We start from the raw sequence: 19,022 nt of genomic DNA on the forward strand, positions 1-19,022 counted from the left end.
TACTATAAGCATCAATCCTTGAGGAGAAAGAGTTTCTCCTATCAAAGGTTATTTCAACCTTTCCAGAATTGTCCTGTGAGATATCCTGTATTTGAGGAGCAGGACGAGGAACACTGGGTGAGGCTTTATCCATCACCCATTTTTCTGGGAGAGTAACCTCATCCCATTTGATAACTCTAGGTAGAGAAACATTAGCCTTTGTCATATCAGTGATAAACAAAGTAGTTTCTCCCTTTTGAGGCTTGAGGAGGACTCTAGAAGCACAAGAATTCATGATCTTATACTGAATCCTATAGATCAAAGCGGCGGGAATAGATCCCTCTTTCATGTCTAACCCATGAAAGCAAATATTGAGAAACAAGGAGTCTAGGATGTGTTCATCCATAAGACTCACAGTTTTGTTTGGAAAACAGTTGAAATAAATCGGACCTTGACCGAGGCTGGTTTCAACTGTTCCTATAAGAGAATCATCAAACTTATTATGACGAGTATCTCTCAGACAAATTAAGACAGCAGCATCTATGCCTATGTCTATCAAAGGTTTAATTGCTACCTGAACACATCCTATGTGAAGGTATTTGTACTTTCTTTTATGGTCATTGAGGGAGGATTTGGATAGGAGATGAAATTCTTCCCCTATGCCTTTCCCTAAAGGGATATTATTTTCAACAGTCTTGATAATATAATCAAAACTGTTTTTCTTGGGTTGGTCTTCAGGAACATATAATGTATCCTGAGGAATGACTGGAATAGTCCAGTCATCCATACTTTGATTGATCTCTTCAAAACGAACTTCTTCGTCGAAGAGGTTGTGTTTGGGTGTGATTTCAGGAGAATGGTTCTCCTGGTCATTAAAGAGATTTGTTTTAGTTGGAGAGGAGGAGGAGGAACTGGAGCCAGAACGAAAGGAAATGCGAGAGAAAGAGCGTAGGAGTCTAGACATAATATAAAAACTTCTGGCTCATCACCCTCATATATTTTTAAGCATAGTATTTTTTTACAGCATCAGAATTGATGGGGTTTGGAAGATCTTGTCCATCCATGTTTGTGAGGATTAGAGCCCCTCCTGAGAAAGCCTTTTTCACCACATATGGTCCTTCATAATTCGAGGACCACTTGCCACGATAATCTTTATGCGTTGGCAAAATCTTTTTAAGTACCATATCTCCCTCACTGAATTCTCTCGGGCGAACCTTTTTATCGAAAGCCTTCTTCATCCTTCTCTGGTATAGTTGACCGTGACATAACGCATTCAACCGTTTTCCTTCAATGAGATTCAATTGATCAAAATGAGATTGCACCCATTCTGCTTCTTCCAATTTGGTCTCCATTATTATCCTTAAAGAGGGAATTTCGACTTCAATAGGAAGTACTGCTTCCATTCCATATACCAAAGAGTATGGAGTTGCCCCAGTTGAAGTACGAACCGAAGTTCGGTATCCATGCAAGGCAAATGGCAGCATTTCATGCCAATCCTTGTATGTCACTACCATCTTTTGGATGATCTTTTTAATATTTTTATTGGCTGCTTCAACTGCTCCATTCATCTTTGGGCGATAGGGAGAGGAATTATGATGTCGAATCTTGAAGTTGTCACACAATTCTTTCATCATTTTGTTGTTCAAATTAGTGCCATTGTCTGTTATCAACTTGCTTGGGAGGCCATACCGACAGATCAAATCCTTTTTAATGAATCTCACCACCACATTTCGGGTCACACTAGCATACGAGGCAACCTCAACCCATTTTGTGAAATAGTCAATAGCAACTAAAATGAAGCGGTGACCATTAGAGGCTTTAGGCTCAATGGGTCCAATTACATCAATTTCCCATATTGAAAAAGGCCAGGGCGATGATAAGACATTCAAATTTGTTGGAGGAATATTAATATTGTCAGCATATGTCTGACATTTATGACATGTCTTTACATAACGAAAGCAATCGGCCTCCATTGTCAACCAGTAATATCCCGCTCGTAGAATCTTCTTTGCCATAGCATGTCTATTGGCATGAGTCCCAAATGAGCCCTCATGAATCTCTTCCATGATCTTTTGTGCCTCTGAAGCATCTACACATCTAAGCAGAACCATATCATGATTCCTTTTGTAGAGCACATCTCTGTTTAGAAAGAAACTTATTGCTAACCTCCTCAACGTCTTTTTGTCATTTTCAGCAGCATTTAATGGATATTCTTGGTGTTTGAGGAAATTTTTAATGTCATTATACCAAGGTTTACCATCAGATTCTTCTTCAACCATTTGACAATAGGCAGGATGATCAAGCTGTTGCATCTTTATGAATGGCATATCTTCCTTTTGACTTACTACAAACATTGATGACAAAGTGGCTAAAGCATCGGCTAATTGATTCTCCTCACGAGGAATATGCTGGAAAGTAATTTCGTCGAAATACCCCACCAATTCCTTGATATAGGCTTGATAAGGGATCAATTTGGCATCTCGGGTTTCCCATTCACCTTTCAGCTGGTGAATAACCAAAGCTGAGTCACCATATACCTCGAGAATTTTAATCTTTGACTCTATAACTGCTTGAATTCCCATAGCACATGCTTCATATTCAGCTACATTATTCGTACAATCAAATAATAATCTAGCCGTGACTGGGATATATTGCCTCTCTGGGGAAATCAGTATAGCACCAATCCCGTGTCCGAGTGCATTAGAAGCACCATCAAACATCATGACCCATTCGTCTTTTACTGAAGATTCTTTCTCGTTAAACAGCGCCATTATATTTTCATCAGGAAATTCATACTGTATTGACTGGTAATTATTCACCGGTTGATGAGCTAGAAAATCTGCGAGAGCACTACCTTTGATTGCCTTTTGAGTAACATACAAAATATCATATTCTGACAATAGGACCTGCCAACGAGCAATCCTTCCAGTAAGGGCTGGTTTCTCAAAGATGTATTTGATTGGGTCCATTTTTGACACCAACCAAGTCGTGTGACTCAACATATATTGCCTCAATCTACGAGCTGCCCAAGCCAAGGCACAACAAGTTCGCTCTAACAAAGAGTATCTAGCTTCATAATCGGTGAATTTTTTGCTCAAGTAATAAATGGCGTGCTCTTTCCGACCCGATTCATCATGTTGACCTAAAACACACCCCATGGATCCTTCTAACACTGTCAAATACATAATGAGCGGCCTCCTTGACACTGGCGGCACTAGTATCGGGGGATTTTGTAAATACTGTTTTATCTTCTCAAAAGCTTCTTGACAATCTTCATTCCATTCCATCAGCTGATTTTTCCGTAGCAACTTAAAAATTGGTTCACAAGTGGCAGTTAGTTGGCATATGAATCAAGCAATATAATTCAGTCTCCCCAAAAATCCGCGAACCTCCTTTTCAGTGCGAGGAGGCGGTATTTCCATGATTGCTTTTGTCTTGTCAGGATCAACCTCTATTCCCTTTTGACTTACTATGAATCCCAACAATTTGCCTGATTTCACCCCAAAGGTACATTTGGCAGGGTTCAAGCGTAATTTGAATTTCCTCAACCGCTCAAACAACTTGTGTAAATTCATAACATGGTCTTCTTCGGTCCTTGATTTGGCAATCATATCATCCACATAGACTTCAACCTCCTTATGCATCATATCATGAAATAATGTCACCATCGCCCTTTGATATGTTGCCCTGGCATTTTTCAAACCGAAAGGCATGACCTTGTAGTAAAAGGTGCCCCAAGGTGTAATGAATGTGGTTTTCTCCATATCCTCTTCAGCCATTTTGATCTGATTATAACCCGAGTAACCATCCATAAAAGAGAAAAATGAATGTTGAGCTGTATTATCTACTAGCATATCAATGTGAGGCAATGGAAAATCATCTTTAGGGCTGGCTCTATTTAGATCCCGATAGTCAACACACATCCGAACCTTTCCATCTTTCTTGGGAACTGGCACAATGTTAGCAACCCATTGAGGGTATTTGGCCACAGCAAGAAAACCTGCATCAAATTGCTTCTTGACCTCCTCTCTAATCTTCAATGATATCTCAGGCTTCATTCTCCTTAATTTCTGCTTAACTGGGAAACACTCTGGTTTTAGTGGCAATTTATGCTCGACTATGTCAACATCTAGACCTGGCATATCTTGATAAGACCATGCAAAGACATCATTATAATCATGCAAGAGTTTAATCAACTTGTCGTGCTCTTGTTTTTTCATAAGGGTGCCTATTTTGATTTCTCTCTTATCATCCTCAGTCCCTAAATTGATTGTCTCAGTGGGTTCATCATGAGGTTGGATCTCTTTCACTTCTTGATCAACCAATCTTAGAAATTCTGAGGGTAAATCAACATCACTATCATCTTCGACAGCTTGATTAATGGGACAATCAAAATTAGTGGATGAGATATTAGCACTGTTACTTTCAGACATGTCACTTTCGAATCTGCATTGTGCGAGAGTTGAGACAAAAAGAAAATAAACGACAAGATTCAACTGATAAAGAAAAAGACACGAAAGATTACTGAGAATTCAAATCGCATTTTGATGAATCCATATTTTTACTGATATTTTAGCATAATTTTAGCTCATTTAATAAGGAAAATATATGAAGAAAGCAGAAAAACTCAGAAAAAGAGAATGATTGAAAGTTTTATTTCAATTTGTAGTTATTTTCGCATTTGTAGAATTTATGCTTAGTTCTTAAGGAATTTATCTTGTTTTTGAAGGAATAATCTGAGCAAAAGTCATGGAAATGGATTATCAATGGAAAGGAAGAGGAAGAACGGCAATGTTGGACTCCAAAATACAAGAATTATGGGATGTAGGCTGGGCGTGATCACTATTGTTAGTGAAAGTGATCATTCCAGAGCCTAAATGAGAAGAGGAGCCTGTGCGTTATCACTTTCACCAGCGAAAGTGAACGTTCTAGAGAAGACTCTATTCCTGAGGAACTGCGCGTTGTCACTTTCGCCAGCGAAACTGAGCGTTCCAGAGGCACTTGTATCAGGACAGCTTGCGCGTGGTTACTATTACTCATGAAAGTGATCACGCGCAGCCCTTGACCTCCTGCGTTGCCACTATTCTGAATAAAAGTGAATGTTCCAGAGAAGCCTTCAACTCTGCAAGTTGCGCGTGGTTACTCTTGCTCTTGAAAGTGAACACGCGCACTACATAAAGCTTCTGCGTGGTTACTCTTGTGAAGAAAAGTGACAACACGCAGAACTGGGGTTTCTATATATACATGATTGAAGCGCGAAAACCGGGATCGGTTGCTCATTTTCTGTTTTGTTAGTTAGATTCTCGTTGAGAGAGAGTGGAGAGAAGACTGGGGTCGAAGCTTGAAGCTCCAAGAAGAGGGATCGGATTGGAGCTCGTGGCCATGGCTGCTCTGGATTCTTTTTCTTCTTTCTCTGTTTTTGTTGCAATGTGTGCTTAATTTCCCATAGTTAGGGGTTTATGGAACTCGAATTGATGTATTGATTCGACTTTATCTTCTGAACTTTAAGTTCTTGGATTAATTGAGTTGTTAATTCTGCTTTTCATGCAATCTCTGAATGGAAATTCATTTGATTAATCAAGAGGAATCTTTACCAATGGGAATTGGATTGTTTGCTCCGATCTGAATTGGCAACCAGAGTTTAGGGATTTCTTAGGGATAAGGAGACCTAATTCTGCAATCTTATAGTTCTAATTCTTAATGCAACCTGAAATTGAATCTCACCTAAGGGATTAGGGAGGTTTAGTGGATTGTTAGGGTCAATGAGTTAAGGAATTAATCTTTGGCTAGATATATGTGAAACTGATTGTCAATTATTCAATTGCTTGAATGTTCAGAGGATTTAATTGGATTGATATTGATATTCTTGTGAAGTAAATTCCTAACTATCCTTCATTGCTATTTCATTTCATCACAAATCTTATACCCTGTTTCTCTGCAAGTTCTTTGCTTTAATTGCTTTGGTTTATTGTTGTTATATGTTACAAATCTCCTTCAAAAATTCGTATGGCTCAAATGGTTATAATTCTATGAAGTGGTACTTGAAACCTAAATTCCCTGTGGAGACGATATTCTGATCTTAAATTTACTCATCACTTGCTGCAATCCTAGTGCACTTGCTAGTGTTAGATTGCGAACAACACATTTCATTTAAATATACTTAAAAGGAAACATGTGTCCTAATTTACAAAAAGAAATCATATATCAGCGTTTTCAAAAAGTAATGATATCCTAAAGCTTTGAAACCAAACAATAGGATTAACTTCAAGGATTACTTTGAATAGCTATTAAAAATCACAGGTAACTCAATGATCTCCCAATTGCCAACTTCTGTGTTTGGCGGGCAAGTACGGACTAGGTCCACAACCTCTTCTTCATGTGTATCCACATCAGCAGCAGCAGCCACTAAGTCTTGAAACTCAAATCCAGCACTATAGAAGCTTTTCAGAAGATCACAAATGGGGACCCCTTCAGTCTTAGGCTCTCTACCTTCCAACCTGGCTAATCTTCTTTCTTTCTTTTCCTCCATGACTCTTCTCTTATCAGCTTTAGTGGGCATGTATCCCAACCCAAATCTATCCTTATTCTCATGGAGCTGTAACCAGTTTGTTGCTTTCGATATGACTTGCCCTAACATGTATCCATACTGACAACCTCCATCGAGCATGACTTTAGCAGTCATTATGGATGTATTAGACAATCGAGGCTTTAAGATTGGAGCTCCCTCTCCAACATAAGTAGCATTTGCAATCTCTAAAGCCTGAAAAGAGGTCTCTAGAGCTTCTTCAACAGCTTCAATATAAGGAGTGGACGAAGGCTTACTCACCAACACATCTTCTTCACCAGAGACAATCACCAACTTATTATCAATGATAAACTTCAGTTTCTGATGCAATGTGGATGGTACAACTCCTGCAGAATGAATCCAAGGCCTCCCCAAAAGACAGCTGTAAGCTAGCGCGATGTCCATTACTTGAAACAAAATCTGAAAAGTGCAAGGACCGATTCGGATTGGGATTTCAATTTCTCCAATGACCTCTCTTCTTGTTCCATCAAAAGCTCTTACTATCATGGCACTGGGTTTCATATGCGACCCATCATAAGGTAATTTTGACAATGTTGCTTTTGGCATCACATTCAGAGAAGACCCATTGTCAATAAGCACTCTAGCAATAATGTGATCTCGACATTTCACAGAAATATGCAGTGCTTTATTGTGCCCCATTCCTTCGGCAGGTACTTCATCATCAGCGAAGGTGAGATAATTGTTTGAAACAATATTACCAACAATGCCTCCAAACTTGTCGGTAGTGATATCATGGCTGACATGAGCCTCATTCAACACTTTCAAAAGAGTCCTCCTATGTGGCTCAGAGTTCAACAGCAGCAATAAAAGAGATATCCGTGCTGGAGTTCTGTTTAATTGTTCCACAACTTGATATTCACTTTGCCGAATAAATTTCAAAAACTCACAAGCTTCTTCATCTGACACCGTTTTCTTTATTTCAGGCATTTTCTCTTCGTCAGCGTCTTCAAACTCGCCCACTTTGGCTTTCCCTTTTGAGGATCTCTCTATCTCTTTTGTTCGCTCCTTTCTCAGCTTCTCAGGTGTGTAAATACGACCACTACGGGTCATCCCACCAACACCAGCAATGTTTGAGACGGCGACAATATCAGAATTGACACCTTGTGTTTGGTTTTCCTTAAAATTGCCAACGTAAACCCCTGCATCATACTTCCATGGTACTGCTTTGTTGTCCTTGTAAGTGAATGGAGCCGGTACTTGTATAGTGATGGGTCTAGGTCCGTTGGTAGTTGGGGTATTCATACATTTGGTGTAATGAATGACCAAAGGTTTCGGGAAAGCTGAGGATTGCCCATCGACAGTCAAAACTTCATTTTTCTCTTTAGGGTGTCCAATTTGGACCAGATGCTTGTCCATCAAGGTTTGTAGAACATGCTTGAATTCTTCACAATCTTCAATGGAGTGGTCTGCATCAGGGTGCAAATCACATATATTTCCTTCATGTACAAAACCCTTGATCAAGTCAGTCTTGCACAGCTCAGCAAAAATAATCTTAAGAGGAGTGGTAACCTTTTCAACTTTCCTCTTTAAAACATATGTAGACTCTTCCTCGACGGCATTTACCGATGATCCTCCATGCCTGGGTAGGGGATTACTCCTAATGTTAGGATTATCCTCCTTGAAATTTAGCCATTTGGCATTAATTAAGTCTTGCACTTTGAACTTTAATGCCCTACAATTCTCTGTTGAATGACCAATGCCACCAGCATGATACTCGCACTTAGCGTTTGGGTCATACCCTCTTGGATAGGGCGGTTCTACAGGTTTCATTGGGCAGGGTACAACTAATGAACTTTGGAATAGGCGAGGTAGTAACTCAGTGTAGGACATGGGGATTGGGTCGAATTGAACTTGCTTCCTTTCCTGATTGTTTTGGGGTCTTATTTGGTTGGGATTTGGGTTTTGGTTCCAATGCTGGGGTGGTCTCATGGGTGGTGCTATGGGAAAAGTAGGCGGAGCAGGTTGGTAGGGTCGTGGCTGATAAGATTGGAGACTTGGATTCTGTGAAACAGCATTGACATATGGGTAAGACATTTGAGGGACAGGAAATGTGGGTTGGAATTGAAAAGGTGCAGGGTTAGGTCTGATGAAAGGAACTTCTCTTGGGTGAAAGGCTATAGCATTAGTCTCTCCCTCATTCTTTCTTCCTGGACCATTTGTAAATTTCTTCAAACTGGAGGGTCCGCCCGAATTGTGAAATATCTTACCACTCCTCATTCCTCCTTCCACTCTTTCTCCGATAATCACAATATCAGAGAAGTTTGACGAAACACTTCCAATCATTCTATCATAGAAAGGTGATTGAACAGTATCAATAAACATAGCCACCATTTCTTTTTCAGACAAAGGGGGCTCCACTTGAGCTGCAACTTCTCTCCATCTCTGGGCATATTCTTTAAAAGTCTCATCCTCCTTCTTTAACATATTCTGCAGTTGTAATCTATCAGGAGCCATATCAATGTTGTACTTATATTGCTTTAGGAAAGCATCAGCCAAGTCTTTCCAACTACGAATACGAGTACGCTCAAGATGCATATACCAACTCAAAGCTCCTCCAATTAAACTGTCTTGAAAAAAATGAATTAGCAGCTTATCATCATAGGCATGTGATGCCATCTTTCTACAGTACATGATCAGATGACTCTTTGGGCATGTTGTTCCTTTGTACTTATCAAAATCAGGCACTTTGAATTTTGGAGGAACTATCACATCTGGGACTAAACAAAGATCTGCAGCTTCCCCAATGCCATAGCTGCTCCCCTCGATAGCTCTCAATCTTTCTTCCAATATTTGTAATTTTTCTCTGGATTGGAAGTGCTTCTCTGAGTAATTGGGTTGGGGTTCTTCTAAGGTCTTATGGGAATGGAATGGTGATATGGCTGGGTTTCCATTAAAGTTAGGATTAGTGATTTGTGGTTGGTGGTGGATCGGTTGGTTTGGTGGTTGGCTAGTGTTTGGTGGGTTCTCAGCTATCGGTGGTGTATAACCATGGGGAAGGCCATATGGGGGAAATTGGACATCTTGTTGATTGAAAGCTTGTTGTGGAGGCCTTTCTACATGTAAGGTCAAAGGCACCCTTGTTTCATGAGGAGGAAAACTTTGGGACGGTCCTTGTGTAGGGGTAAAACCTGGTGGATAGGTAGGAGTGGGTTGTGCTGGAGGTGCTTGAATAGGGGTCCCCTCTGTGGTTCTTCTCTCTAAAGACTTCAGTGCCTCTAGGATTTGTGCCATTTGTTCTTTCAACTGATTAACATCGTTTCTCAGTTCTTCATTGTGCTCCTCTAACTCATCCATGATCCTTGCTTGAGCGCGAGTTCTATAAGGATGCTTTAGAAAATGTTTCCCCGTTATATTTGTTTAATTTTTTGAAATAGTTTGAGTGATGCAATAAAAAAATGATGCAGTCAAAAAGAAGTTAACACAATGAAGAACATGTTTAAAGAGAAAATTGAAAACTTGAAGAATCATCACAGTTGTTGAACATCTTTAAGTTTTCCTTTTAAACAAGAATTAATGTGGGATCATCACCAAAATATAAAATTTTCTTAATTCAAGTGTATCATCTCATTGCTACTTGATCCTACATTAATTTTCATTTTTCTTAGATATTCAAAAACTTTGTGATCCTCAACCTATGAATAAAAAGAAAATGATGAGAAATTATTTCAAATTTTGTATTTGTTTCATTAACATAGGATCCTAGTAGCCATAAGGATTAATATTGATTCTAAACAGATAAATGTCCATATAAGAATCAACATTAATCCTAAATGAATCAATAATCTACTAGGATTTTTATTAATGAAACAAATATGTGATGACTATGATAATGCGAGAACAATATGAATCACCACCCTTTTTAAGTTTTTTTTTTAGTTTTTTCTCTTGATAAATCTAAATTGATACTTATAAGGGTAATGCTTCACATGACAATGCAATTATGTAAGAAATTATGCAAATTGTCATCCTTAACCTTATTTCAAAACTGATTTTAAATTTATTACAAGTGTCGCAAGGATGGCAATAAGCATGATATTCAAATAAATGATATGCAATGATAAATGAAATGATGATGATGTAAGAAAAAATTAATTAAGAGAATCATGTGAATTACTAGTCCTTATATTATTCCAAAAATAAAAAAATAAAAAAATCTTCTCCTTTTTTATTTAAAAACTTTAAGGCACTAATAATTCACATAATTTCTAAAAGAATAAATAAGGAAAGAATACCCCCTTTTGTGTCCTATTTCAGGTCACCTAAAGGGTCTAACTTAAAGATCTACAACTTTCTTTTACGTGTAAAAACTCACAAAAGGTGGCTTGTAATCCTAAAAGGTCACTAGAGCTAAGATCCAATCCTTGATGTTGACCACAACAGTAGGGAGTCTACTAGATGCGGGACATCAAGAAAAGGTCAAACTCTAGCTAGGGTTTTCACGATAGCCAAATAGGACGTGCATCCAAAATGACACTGCTACATAACCCCTCTAATCCTAAGCATACTCAGACCCGGGTATAGGGCCCCGCTCAAAGTGTGTGATAAATGTGTAAGTGGTAGTGTGTGAGGGAGCATACAAACCTTATCAACTCAACAAAAATAAAAAGCTGCAAAAATTAAACAACACAAGAATATACAAATTATCAATAGTCATCTACCCTAGGATTAATAACAATATCAATATGAGCATACAATGAGATTACGCAATTCATACACGAAATACATGCACGAATAAAAGAAACACTACAATTGACTCAAATAAATAAAAAAGAAAGGGATTAAACAAATAGAAACAAAATAAGACAAATTCGCACGATCAATTATCAAAGGCTTGACTCTCTAAAAGATTTCCCCAGTGGAGTCGCCATCTATCGTAACCGGGCGATTGCAACGGTACGACGGATGACAAACTCGTTCCAAAATATCAGAGGAGTCGCCACCAAAGTTTATTTTTAAGAAAAACCTTGGAAAAACTTAAATATAATACGATCTTTGAAACCAAAAAATGAGTTCGGGAGTCATTTACGTGTAGGGAAGGTATTAGCACCCTACAACGTCCGTTTAAAAAACGGTTACCTAAAATTAATTGTACAAAATTATTCTAATTTTGAAAAATATTTATTTAACCCCTAAACATTAATTATTTTATTTTAGAAGAAGAAATATTATTTATTAAAATATTATTCGGGTTATTTTAAAAATTATTTTGACTTGACGGGTACGGTTCCCGCTCCTACGTATCCCCGGATGCAATGGGGAACTCAAAGCCACGTAGTTCTATCTAAAAATTATGAAATTAGTTGATTATAATTAAGTTTAGTAAAAGAAAAATTTATTTTAGAATTAAAATCATTTTTCGTAAAAATTATAATGTTTAGGATACAAGATAATGCAGTTATACATGTACCCTACGAGAAAACAATACAGAAAGTGAAGGAAGATTACACAACTATACTGCAAATCATTAAGAAATATTTTATTCGTAAATGGAGTATTTGAATTTTAATTTTGATTATGATTAATATTGAAAGAAATTTAAGATAGCGTAAGCTATACATAAACTTCTTATAATTTATTAGACTATCGAAGGCAATGTAAATTACACATCGATATTATAAATATTTATAAAATGAATAAATTATAGTAATTTAATTTATCAAAATTTGAAACATGACTTAAGAAAATAAATTAAAAAAATAATTTTATTTGAATTGATTAAAGAAGATACTCATTTAATAAAAAACATTAAAAATTTTATTTGATAGATTTATATTATATAAAACCTAAGGTAACGTTGGTACACATAGATTTTGACAATTTCTAACGCATAAAGGTAGAGTCGCTACATGTTAGGCTAGAGATTTATTATTGAGTAATCTATAATATTTTATACTTATTCAATGTTAATTGAAGGATTATTTGGTACTGGAATAGATTTAGATGGAGTTTGAAATTATTTATAAAAAAAAAAAAAAAGTGAACAGTACTGTATGAATAGTGTCATATGAACAATAAAACCGCCTATGAACAGTGCAAACCGCGTACAAACCTTGTATGAACAGTGCAAACCGCGTATGAACAGTGAAAACCGTGTATGTACAGTGACTGCTGACGTCATCAGTGACATCATCATGACGTCATGGCTGACGTCACATACGCATACAGTGCGTGTACAGTACGCGTGCACAGTATTTTCTGGAGTGAATAGTGCCCTGAACAGTGTTTCCGGCGTGAAGCTGTGCTGTCTGGATCCAGATACCGGAATGGGTCGCTCCCGGACCGGCTCGGTTCCTTCTAGATTACTTAGAATGTGAAACCAGTTAGAAACCGTTTTCATGCTGTGCATTAGATGGGCTGGAAATGCATGGGATTATTGCTGTGAGAAATATTTTGCTCTATATATATGATTTTATTTTAAGTTTGGTAAGCTCACCCTTGCATTTCTTTCTATGTCGTTGTGTGCATGCGTACTGCGATGATCGTACGGTGGTACGTGAGCAGATGTAGCAGGTGTTGCATCTACTTCACAGGCTGATGGGCCAGTGAAGAAATGATTGAAGCTGGGGTCGAGTAATATTGCATCAAAGTCCTTTTTCCCTATATTTTGAGACCTCATGTAGAGGGAGCTACGTAGTATAATTTTGGGTATTTTTGAATATTATGAACTAAATGTAATATTATGTTGTTCTGTTGGATATTTGTTGTAAGAAACTCTGTTTTATTTTGAATGAGAAGAGAATTTCATAATTATATTTTCTATACTTTATTTCAAATAAGTTTGTGATGTAGAAACAATGTTCTCGGTTCCTTATAAAAGGGGTCGTGACATTTTAGTGGTATCAGAGCATGGTCTAGGTAAACCTACGGGGTGAGGTTGTTAGACGTCAGTTGTGCATATTAGACATGTGAATTTTAGCTGTGAATCATATATCATGATTTCTATTCATCAAGTTGTGAGAGAACGAGCTTGATCACCTCAGTTCTCAGACATGACTGATATAGAAAATTTTGGTATATGATACTGGGGTGAGCTATAGGCGATTCATGCTGCATGAATAAAAAGTTGTTAAGCTAAGCTATAAATGATTGCTGAGACAAGTATGTTTGTTATGTTGTGTGAAATGCTGATATGATGTTGTGCTCAATGCTAAATTGATTAAATTGTTATGATATACTAAATATGAATATATCACTGTAAGCTGAATCTGTGAATATAGTTATGTGATGGTATTGCTGAATGTATTAAACGTTAGTAAACTAAGCTAGTCTATATATATTAGGATGGCTAGACCAAGGAGATCTGCTACAAACCCTCCCCTTCCTGCTGACGTGAACCAAATGGCTCACGCCATGGAGGCCATGGCAGCCACTGTTAGGCAGAGTCTAGATATGATTCAGCAGCAGCAAGCTGCAAACCAAGCCGCTGCTGCAGCACAGGCAGCAGCAACTACTGCCTCAGCTGCACCTCCTCCTGAATACCATGGTTTGTCAGAGTTCAGGAAGAATGATCCTCCTCAATTCACGGGAGTGGATGGACTAGATGCTGCTGAACTCTGGATCAGGGAGATTGAGAAGATCTTCCTAACTATGGGTTGCGCCGAAGAGAGGAAGGTGTTATATGCTACTTATATGCTGACAGGGGATGCAAAGATGTGGTGGCACGGAGCTCGTGCTATGCTGGAAGCCCGAGGTGAAGTCATCACTTGGGCAGTATTTAGAAGTAGTTTTCTGGGAAAGTTTTTCCCTTCTCATGTTCGTGCTGCCAAAGAACGAGAGTTTCTAAACTTGGTGCAAGGAAACTCATCAGTCTATGAGTATGCAATACAGTTTGAGCGGCTCTACAGATTTTATTCTCACCCGACCTCGGAGGAGTGGAGATGTCAGAGGTTTTCAGACGGACTGAGAACTGACATAAAGAGGATTTTGATTCCACTCAGGATCACTGAATTTGCTGACTTGGTGGATCAAGCCACCATTATAGAGAGTCTTAATGCAGAGAATGTTGGTGGAGTTGGGAAGGCTCCATCTAGTAGAGCTTCTAGTAGCTATGATAATGGAAGTAAGGGTGCTAAGAAGGGCCCCTACAGTCGGTCGCTACGCCAACAACAATTTCGACCATCTCAGTCGAGAGGATCGGCAGCATCAGCCCCGGTGCCAATAGGGACTGCTACTTCTACATTTCAGCCTAGGGGAGCAACTTCTTCCACTCCTAGAGCCTTAGTGCCGCAGATTGTCAGATGTTTCAGGTGTGGTGGGCCACACTACCTGAGCCAGTGCCCACAGGCTGATGTTAGGGTTTGCTTCTCGTGCCAGCAGCCAGGGCATCTTGTTAGGGACTGTCCTACGCCTAGTGGGGCAGTTTCGTCTTCTGCTAGCGCCTTGCACGCTGTTAGGCCTAAAGTGACTAGGGCTCCAACAGCAACCAGATCGAGAGCAGAGGGACATGTATTCACTACTTCTGCATCAGAGGCAGCCCAGGTGACAGATCTCGTTCAGGGGACAGCGGTAGTGACAGGTACTTCTCTTTCTGTATTGTTTGATTCTGGAGCCACGCACTCTTTTATTGCAGACATTTGTGTGAGAACCTTAGGGTTACTAGTGAGCGATCTAGGATGTGAATTGGTAGTATCGACACCTACTTTAAGTTCGATTAAGACTTCGACAGTTTGTGTTAGGTGCCCCATAGTAATTGAGGGACGAAAGTACAAAGTAAACCTTATTTGTATCCCATTGTCAGGGTTAGATGTAATCCTGGGTATGGATTGGCTAACTGCCAATCGTGTGCTAATCGATTGTGGCCGGAGGTGTTTAATCTTTCCTGAGCAGCAAGGCTGTGTGGAATTAATTTCTACTCACCAGGTAGAAACATCCTTAGGTGAGGGAGTATCTTGTTTTGTTTTATTGGGAGTTATAAATGCAGAAGTGGAGCAAAGCCTTCAGTCAATACCAGTAGTACGAGAGTTCCCTGAGATTTTTCCAGAGGATATTCCTGGAATACCTCCACGTAGAGAGGTGGAGTTTTCTATAGATTTGATTCCTGGAGCTGAGCCAGTGTTTATAGCACCTTACAGAATGGCGCCGAAAGAGTTGATGGAGCTTAAGGAGCAGATCGAGGATCTAATGCGGAAACAGATGATTAGGTCGAGTGTATCACCTTGGGGAGCACCAGTTCTCTTAGTGAAAAAGAAGGACGGCAGTTCTAGATTATGTGTTGATTATCGCAAGTTAAATAAGTTGACAATTAAGAATAAGTACCCGTTGCCACGAATCGATGATTTGATGGACCAGCTGAGAGGTGCTAAGGTATTCTCTAAGATTGATTTGAAGTCTGGGTACCATCAGATCCGAGTGAAGGATGAAGATATTCCTAAGACTGCTTTCCGCACTAGATATGGCCACTATGAGTATATAGTGATGCCTTTTGGAGTCACAAATGCTCCAGCTGTGTTTATGGACTACATGAATCGGATCTTTAGACTTTTCCTGGATCGATTTGTGGTAGTCTTTATTGACGATATTTTGATTTATTCTAGTTCGTCAGAGGAACATGCAGAGCATTTGAGGACTGTACTTAGTGTTTTAAGGGAGAAACAATTGTATGCTAAACTGTCTAAGTGTGAGTTTTGGCTAGAGGAAGTGAAGTTCCTTGGCCATGTTATATCCGCTAAGGGAATTGCAGTTGATCCTTCCAAAGTTGAAGCGGTGTTGCAGTGGGAAAGGCCGAAAACAGCCACAGAGATTCGTAGTTTTGTGGGTCTAGCAGGCTACTACCGGAGATTTATAGAGGGATTTGTGAAGATAGCTGCACCATTAACACGGTTAACTCGCCGTGATCAACCCTTTGTATGGACTGAGGAATGTGAACCAAGCTTTAATGAGTTGAAGCAGAGACTAACTTCCTCTCCAGTGTTGATTCTCCTTGATACTAGTCGACCGTTCGAGGTGTACTGTGATGCTTCCAATCAGGGATTGGGATGTGTGTTGATGCAAGACAAGAGGGTGGTAGCTTATGCATCTCGCCAATTGCGAACTCATGAGCGAAATTACCCGATCCATGATCTTGAGTTAGCTGCTGTGGTCTTTGCTCTGAAGGTATGGCGGCACTATCTTTATGGAGCTCAGTTTGATGTATATAGTGATCACAAGAGTCTGAAGTATTTATTTGATCAACGAGAGTTAAATATGAGGCAGAGACATTGGGTGGAATTCCTTAAGGATTATGATTTTCAGCTCCAATACCATCCAGGAAAAGCTAACGTGGTGGCCGATGCATTAAGTAGGAATGTAGTTCAGGCATTCTCCTTAAGAGTTAGTGAAACTCTTTTGGTAGAACAATTCCAAGACCTGAACATACACGTAGACTTATCACCTGAAAAGATTAGTTGTAGCCGAATTGTGGTGACTAATAATTTCTTACAAGAAATTAAAGACAAACAACTGTGGGATCCGATGTTATGTCGGATTGTATTTCTCTTAGGGACAGATAAAGCAAAGGGTTTTAGTAAAGGTGCTGATGGTATCCTCAAATGCCAAGGTCGAGTTTGTGTCCCTAGAGATACTGCATTAAAGAGAGCAATTCTAGAAGAAGGACATAAGGGTAATCTCAACATTCATCCTGGTGTTACCAAGATGTATCAAGATCTAAAGCAGATGTTTTGGTGGCCAGGCATGAAGCGAGAGATAGCTGAATTTGTTAAAGCTTGTTTGACTTGCCAGAAGGCAAAGGCAGAGCACCAAAGCCCTCCAGGAGAGTTGCAGACAATGGAAATTCCAGAGTGGAAGTGGGACCATGTGACTATGGACTTTGTTTCCTATCTACCTAGAACAGTTAAAAATCATGATGCCGTGTGGGTCATAATTGATAGGCTAACCAAGAGTGCGCATTTCTTGCCAATTAACATGACCTTTAGCTTGGAGAAATTAGCAGAATTGTACATTAGAGAGATTGTCAGGTTACATGGAGTACCTTCTAGTATTATCTCTGATAGGGATCCTCGATTCACTTCCCAGTTTTGGCAGAGTTTCCAAGAAGCTATGGGCACACAGTTGAGGTTGAGTTCTGCATATCATCCGCAGATAGATGGTCAATCTGAGCGTACTATTCAGACCTTAGAAGACTTATTGCGGACTTGTATTATAGAGCATAAGAGTAATTGGGAGGATATGCTTCCTTTGGTAGAATTCACTTATAATAATAGCTACCATTTGAGTATAGATATGACACCATTTGAAGCTCTGTATGGCAGAAGGTGTAGAACCCCTATCTGTTGGTTCCAAGATGGTATACATTTGATGGTTGGGCCTGAAATGTTGCAAGAAACTAAGGAGAAAGTTGAACTTATTAGAGAAAGGCTGAGAGCCACCTAGAGTCGACAGAAATCTTATGCTGACCGACGCAGAAGATCTCTAGAATTTGAGGTTGGTGATCATGTATTCTTGAGAGTATCACGCACTACAGGTGTGGGGCGAGCCTTAAGAGCCAAGAAGTTAACACCTAAGTTCATAGGACCGTATCAGATATTACATCGTAGAGGACTAGTAGCCTATGAATTAGCGCTACCACCTCAGTTGTCAAGACTACATAATGTTTTCCATGTGTCGCAGTTAAGAAAGTATGTTCCTGATTCGTCTCATGTAATTGAGCCTGATGTTGTGGAGTTACGAGATGATTTGTTTGTGGAGGTCCCAGCTGCTTGTATCGAGGATACTAGAGTTAAGGAACTTAGAGGCAAATCTATTCGATTAGTAAAAGTTGTTTGGGACCCAGTAACTGGTGATGCCACATGGGAGTTAGAGGAAAGAATGAGAAAGTTGTACCCTCATCTTTTCTCTGAGTGATAAAATTTTCGAGGACGAAAATTTATTTTCGGGGGGAGAATTGTTAGGATAGAGATTTATTATTGAGTAATCTATAATATTTTATACTTATTCAATGTTAATTGAAGGATTATTTGGTACTAGAATAGATTTAGATGGAGTTTGAAATTATTTTAAAAAAAAAAAGTGAACAGTACCGTATGAACAGTGTCATATGAACAATAAAACCGCCTATGAACAGTGCAAACCGCGTATGAACAGTGAAAACCGTGTATGTACAGTGACTGCTGACGTCATCAGTGACATCATCATGACGTCATGGCTGACGTCACATACGCATACAGTGCGTGTACAGTACGCGTGCACAGTATTTTCCGGCGTGAATAGTGCCCTGAACAGTGTTTCCGGCGTGAACAGTAAGGCGGTGAACAGTGTTTCCGGCTATGAACAGTAAATTTCGGCGGTGAACAGTAAATTTCAAAAATTTTCTATAAAAAGGGGGCTTCACACGAAATTTTCATTTCTTCACCCCTATCCAAGGTTCTCAAAGGTTCTAAGGCCAAAAACCACCATTTCTCTCATACTAAACCTTCCTAAACTTAAATTTCTCGCCAGATCTGAGATTCTACGTCTATTCTGA

At 39.2% G+C, this 19,022-nt stretch overlaps 1 pseudogene; it reads right to left on the reverse strand.

Moving 5' to 3' along the window:
• Positions 1 to 980: 980 nt before the first annotated feature.
• Positions 981 to 9,859, reverse strand: LOC113854877 (annotated as a pseudogene).
• Positions 9,860 to 19,022: the final 9,163 nt, after the last annotated feature.

This window comes from Abrus precatorius, unplaced genomic scaffold (genome assembly GCF_003935025.1).
Source record: "Abrus precatorius isolate BTA unplaced genomic scaffold, Abrus_2018 Scaffold1, whole genome shotgun sequence".
Classification (NCBI taxonomy): domain Eukaryota; kingdom Viridiplantae; phylum Streptophyta; class Magnoliopsida; order Fabales; family Fabaceae; genus Abrus; species Abrus precatorius.